Source organism: Cavia porcellus, unplaced genomic scaffold (genome assembly GCF_034190915.1).
Source record: "Cavia porcellus strain 051 isolate PalLab524CR breed Dunkin Hartley unplaced genomic scaffold, mCavPor4.1 scaffold_46, whole genome shotgun sequence".
NCBI classification, from domain to species: Eukaryota; Metazoa; Chordata; class Mammalia; order Rodentia; family Caviidae; genus Cavia; species Cavia porcellus.
The window spans coordinates 3,055,433-3,062,569 of record NW_026947529.1 but is presented as its reverse complement, the minus strand read 5'-3'; positions in this window follow the sequence as shown (position 1 = coordinate 3,062,569).

The window sequence follows — 7,137 nt, the reverse complement described above, 5'->3', positions numbered from 1 at the left end:
TTACACAAACCAGACCCTTTGCAACAGCCTCAAAGAAAATGAAATACTTGGAAAGAACCTAACAAAGAAAGTAAAGGACTTACATATTGAAATTTATAGTACATTGGAAAAGGATATTGAAGAGATTATCAGAAAATAGAAAAATATCCCTTGCCCATTCTGTGCATTGTGTTTTCACTCTGTTAGTAATTTCTTTTGATGTACAAATATTTTTAATAAGATGGGGTCCCAGTAGTTGATTCTTTAAAATGTGTATTTTGTTCATGAAGTCTCATTAGTGTATCTGTTCTAATATTTAGATCTTTCATTTACTTTGACTTATATTTATTTCATGGTGATAGACGTGTCCAGTTTAAGTCTTTAGTATGAGGAAAGTCATTTTCTTCAGCACAATTTATGGAAGAGGCTATTTGTCTTCCACTGAAAGTATTTGGCTCTTTTGTCAAAGACAAGGTAGCATAATGTATTTGTAGTTCTATTTGCCTTTCCTAGTTTTTTGGATGATTCTTAGGTCTGTTTTTCTGCCAGAACAATGCTAATTTTCTGATAGTAGCTTTCTAGTATTATAGCAAGTCAGGAATTATGATGCTTCTTGAATTGCCTATGTTGCCCAGCAATTAGTTTGGCGATCTAGAGCATTTCTGTTTCCAAATGAATTTCAGAAATATTTTCTTTACATTTTTGAGCTATCCTAATGGTATTTTGGTGGGCAATGCATTACATCTATATGACAGTTTGCAACAAGATTTTTTGAGTTTTCTCCATAACCTTGAAAGTAGTTTCACTGGTCTCTTATACTCACCAGATGAAACCTAATATGCATAATCCTAAGAGTTTCAAACTGTTGAGTTCTTCTTCCCAAGGATATCAACAATAATATGATATTTTTTTGTTTCTTTGAGGCAGGATTTCCCTATGCAGTTCAGGCTGACTGTGGACTCATTTCTTAGTCCAGTAAATTCAAACTGATTGTCCTACTTCAGCCTCTTAAGTCCTGGGATTACAGGTGTGAACCTAACACTTGAAAGAATTACTGGTGTTTTTTGAAACATGAAGAAACAGTCATGAGATACACATGTATTCATCAACTGCTATTCCCTTTAAGGAAAATTGTTTAATTTAACACATAATATCATTGGGGTGTAGGGAATCACAAGATATGTTTCTATCTCTTATGGGCTGGTGATGCCAGACCAGACTACCAGCAGAAACAGGAGATGTCACAGGTAGGAATATGAATCAAATGTGAGCATTAGTATTAAGAGCTCAGAGAGTATTTTATTTAATGATGATGAGGAAAAGACCAGTGGAAAGCACTGAGAGACCTGGTGGGCTTAGCTTGTCCTGACTATAGATAATTCTTTATTATAAGAATGAATATCACAAATTTTGAAATATTCAAACTATGTACTTTGTACCCTTGAAAATATTGAGGCTTGGCACTGTAGCTCAGCAGTTTTGTAACTTGGCACAAAAGATGCCATCTTGTGCCCTGCATTTATCTCGTGCTCTGTATTTGACCCAGGAAAACTAAAAATCACTCATGATATAAGTTCCATGAGAAAAGCAAAAGGAGCTGTACCCAAAGAAAAAAAGTAACCTGCTAAAAAAAGAAGCAGGATACAGGTGTCAAATAAAAATTCATTTAAGATTCTAGCTAGATTGTTTCCAAAAAGGATGTCTTTTGTGATTCTGTCTTTTAAAAATGCTTAACTTTCCAGTTCAGGCCCACTTGTTTTGATTCTGAAATGGGGAGGGTGGTCTCTATATAAGTGGTTCAGCTATTTAAATTCCAAATTTATACTTTGGATGCTTGAATTCCTATACTGTTGTTCACAAACTCACCTCAAGATGTAGAAAGATTTACTGACACAAGCAAACATCAGGATTAAATGTCAGTGCCCCTGAAATGAAACAATAATAGTGAAAAGGAGGGAAAAAATCACAAACACCATGTGTTATGATGCCCAATCTTTTCCACAGCATTAAAGAGGCAGAAACAGGAGAATGGTCATGTGTGCAAGACAATCTAACCTACACAGTGAGAGTGAAAGGCCAGCCAAACTACAAGGTGAGACTATGTCTTTAAAAACAAAAATAAAAATGAAAAATGTAAAAAACAACAGAGAGAGAAAGACTATTAAAGGAAAACAAAAACAATAGAGCTGAATGAAAGCTGACCTAAATTGGCAATTATGGAATGATGTTGTGGAAGAAAGCTGGCCATGTAGTAGCATCTGGGCAGCAGTGACAAATACAGAGTTAGAAATGGTGCCTCTGCTGCCACAGCACAACAGTGACCTCCTTCCTCCAATAAATGTGCAATTTGCTAGAATGAAGAGGTCCAAAAGCTCATGGAAATCTTAAACTCACAGCAAGCAAGTAACTTCACACAAAGGCTTTGGAACATGGCCTTTAGCAGATATTTCATGTTCAAATTGAAATAGGACAAATATAATGCTGCCCTGTTTGATGTCAAATGCACCAAGTTGGTTGATTCACAACATTGAGGAATGAAGTCACAAATCAAAAGAAGTTCAGAAAGTTTTCTGGGAAAAAGAGAGAAGAATAGCCCTGGATTTTCAGGAATGTTCTTCAGTGTTTAAGGCACAGACCTATTGTCAGGGGTCATTTTACAGGAAAGTTACAATGCGGGTACATTGTGAGTCTCTAACTACAATCAACCTATAAACTTGTGGTGGCTTAACTAATATTATTCAACCCTTGGAAGAAGTCACCCAGAAAAAGTATGTTGAAAGATCCAAGGCATTTTGTGGGAAAAATAATCCAGTTGTTCTTGTCATTGAGTATGGTAACTGATGCCTCTCTGGACTTCCTGGATGAGGTGGTGGTAACTGTAGTACATTTCAAGCTGTTGTTTTTCTCTCCAGGAGGCATGTAGACATGGTCACTGCATCTTCACCTTCTGGCTTTCTTCAGTTGTACCTCTAGCAGGGATGGTTGTGTTTAGGTTTTTACACTGACTCCTTTGAGTTTCCATTTTCCCTCTGACTGTATATCAATTCCTCTCTACTTTGACCTCCTCTAGTAAAATAACAATACTATTTGAATGGATAAAGTAACATTTAAACGTTTAATGAAATATTATTTGATGTGTGCCTGGGATTTAACTCAGCCAGCAGAAGCACCTGCCTGAGAAGTGCTAGGTTGTGAGTTTCATCCCTGGTACCTAAAAAAAAAGTGTTTTAAACTGCAGTGAAAGAAAATAATTTCATTGAAGATGTAGATTAACAAGATTTTTAATTAAATATGTCAATGGCAAATTAAACATTGGTAATAATCATATTTGGAATCTAAAGATGTTAGGCTGCATATTGAGCTCAGTGGTCAAAGCACCTGCCTGGCAAGCACAAGGTCAGGAGTTCAATCCCTGGTACCAAAGAAAAATCTATAGTTATCAACCCTGTATTGCTATGAGCACAACTATTGAAATTGATAGTTGTTCATTAAAAAGCTCAATGTTTCTTTTGTTGTCTATGAAGTACCTATGAAGGACCAGAAATTTACAGGTTAAAAACAAGATGCTGTTTCTCAGCTAGAAACAGCACTGGGCCTCATGACTCAGTCCTAACTCAGCCCTGCAGGAAGATCAAAGAAAACATCTGCAGCTGTGATATGCTCGGGCTGTGCTGTGCCAGGGAACTCAGAGATAGAGCCTGCCGATTATGCTAATCAGGGTTGTGAAACATGTCAAACTCGAACCATACAGAAACCAGGTGTCCTAAAGATAAGTTGTGCAGAACAAGACAGTTAATTAACTCTGACCCGCTGGTCATCCCTGATGAGCTAACCAACCACAAATGGACAGACTGCCAACTATCCCGCTCTAACTGCTGTGATTGGCTTCTGTACAAAAAAACACTTACATTGCGTTTTTTTCCCCCTTAAAAGCACCAGCCTTGCCCCAACTCGGGGTTCTCCATTTCCACCTGTTTAGAGGACCCCATGAGCATGGAATAATAAAGACCCCTTTGTTCTTACATGAGGACGGAGCCCTTAGAGTCTGCTTTGTGACACCGGTCATACACCTACAAATAACATGGTAACTACAGTGAATAATACACTGTGCACTATACCACTGCTATTTGCTAAGAGCTGCTTTTATTTTTCCCCATATAGTTGAAAGATGAAAATGACTGGTGATGATAGAGAAACTGTGATAATATTTTTTTTTCAATTTTATTGGATATTTCACTACATCCACTAAGTACATTTTATTTGCTACAATTATGCTAAGTGAAATAAATAAATAATTCTTAATGTTACAGTAGGCTGTGTTAGTCAGAAATATAGGCAGTCAGATAGTTATATAATGGAATGAAACTCCTGACCTACTATGTCTGGTAGGAGTTTGTGTTCTATAAAATAGAAGAATGAATTTTAGGAACAAAGGAGGTAAAGAACATAATATACTACTGAGAGAAAAAAATGAAAGGTTTTTGCTCTAGACAGGATATTACCACAGTGGGAAGCAGGCCAGGGGACATTTACCCTGAGGTCACTTACCTCTCCCTTAGGCAACTTACTTGTGGCAGGAAAAGAGTCCCAATCAAATACTGGCACATCAGCAATGACACCTTTAAGCACCACCACAGTCAAACTACAGTATACGAAGTTGTACTCAAGGATTTCAAGGAAAGAGACAATATGGTAACTACTTTTATGTCAGGATTATCTGATGGTGAAACACTATTCTGCTTAAATGGTTGTTTTGATCTGCGCTGCTTTGCTGTTATGCCCTCTTTTATCTCAAGCTCCACTCCATTATTTACTTTTTTATTTTTATCCTTTTAATTAAGGGAAAAATAAATAAAAATAGCAGGATATATTACAGTAACCCACTTTGACTTTCCATTATCTCGATTTAAAGCCCTGTATTACTCTCAACATCTTGTTTTTGACTGATATTGCCCTATTCTGTTTTACTGGATAGTATCAGGTTCGAAAGTTTAGGCATCAGCTGTGAACATAATGAGATTCATTATAATGCCCATTCTCATTGACTTTTATCTACTTTTGAAGACCTACAATGTCTCCAATGTTTTGGTTTTGTCGGTTTTATTCTTTACTGTTTTGTTCAATTGTATTATAACTAATGATATAGGAAATTCTATTAGAGATAGCAGGAGGCATTATGGTAACCATTGTTGATTACCTTGTATTATGTTTTTACATTATCTATTATGTCCACCCTTTTGATTTGACCGATTCTGTTCTGTTATGTCACATTTGGTTTTACTCTCTTCCAAAAAAGTAATTAGAACCGTGGGAGCAATGAAACCCAAAAGGTGTAATAGTCATTATACAAAAGAGAGGAAAAGAAAGTGCTCTAAACTATATAACTGCATGTATATTTAAGTGTATAAGATAGAAAATGATATCACAGAGTTTTATTGGATCATTGAACAGAATTGTTTGCAGTATCATTGTTGGAATGTCCACTTTATAAGCTTTAATTTTGTGACTTGAACAATTATTTCTAACATGACAATATGTAATCCATTAACTAGTGATTTCCTACTGTTTTTTTTTCTGTAAATCTATATAACTTGTACCCTTTCTCTGCTTTTTTTCTCCTTAAATAAAATTTTTTTAAAAAGTAGATATAAGCCCCCTCACCATGTATCCAGCAGAAAAAGGCAGACATCTAGTGGTCATGTGATCCACCTTCTTAGAATAAAGGCCATTTTTGCTTTATATTCTCTCCTTTACCACAGTGAAAACCCTATCAGAAAGCTTCTGTCTGAGAGAACAGGAGGGGTCATAAGTGGCTTGTCAAGGACTTTGTATCTTCTAAGGACTTTATAGAATAAAATCATGGGGTGAGATGGGTTTAATGTGGGGGAAATTGGGAACTCACAAGGCAGATGGGCATAACTTTGGACAGAGCTACGTTTAGCCAGTATAATTAATAGTTCGGGCAAAATCATTTACACTGCAGACAAATGGGGAAGCGAGGTCATAGAAATCAGGCATTTTACAAAGCAGTAACTCTCCTCTATAGGATTGCAAGGATGACTCCTGACTTCAGCAGGGTGACAGGGAACTATTTAGAAAATCAATTATTAGAACATGGATGCATTTGCTTGGTATTTTCTCTTGAGGCCTGTCCCATAATAGGAGGTATCTGTCTTCACATAGCTGCAAGGTATGTGGGCTTCTGAGCTGGCTACATCTAGGACCTGATCCTGTCTCCCTGACTATATATTTCTAACTAACTCAGCTGCCTGTAAAAACAAGGCTTGCCCCTCAAAGGAGCCAGAAAATAAGTTCAGATTGCTTGCAGGATTGGAAGAGACAATCACCTCCTGCTGTGGGCCAAATCTCAAAACAAAAGGTAAACTAAATACAACCAAGTGCTAAGGAGCAACAGTCCAAATAGTTCTCTGATCACCCTGAGGAACTCAAGAGCCCCCATCCCAACCCTCTAAAAGAAGGGTCTCTGCTCTTAAACCTGCCCACTTACTATGACTTGCTCTCCCATTTGCTCCCAATTTAATCAATTTTACCTGAGCAATTAGCCTTATTGGTTGACCACATTTCTATCCCGCCTTATGCTTAACTTTCAGATTCCCATTTTTCCCCTCCCCTGGACCCATCTAACCCCATGGTTTAACTCTATACAAGTTTCTCAAAAAGACAGAGTCTTTAGCAAACCACTCAGAACTTTCCTGTCTCTCAGACAGAAGCTTTCCTTCTCCCAATAAATATATTCCACTCTTAAACTCCATCATTCCTAAAATTCATTCTTCAATTTTAGGGAACACAAACTTATACCAGATATATAGTAGGTAAGGAGTTTCATTCCCCTCGACCATTAACATGAGCCAAATTAACATGACTATACTTTTATAATGTCTGAAATTTATTTCTTTTCGTGCAGTTTCAAGTGATTAATACAATTCACAGTGATTATAGTGGTGGCAATATCTAAAATTATATACAACAATCATTATAAGTGTAAAATACTTGCTTTGATTGTATTATTTAGCAAGAGATAGACTTTGCCATGGCATTAGTTTATATCTTACAAAAGAGAAGGTTCACCTATAATTGTTCAGAAAAAATTTCTACATTATTGGCTGATTGAACAACTTTTAATTAGATAAACTGTGT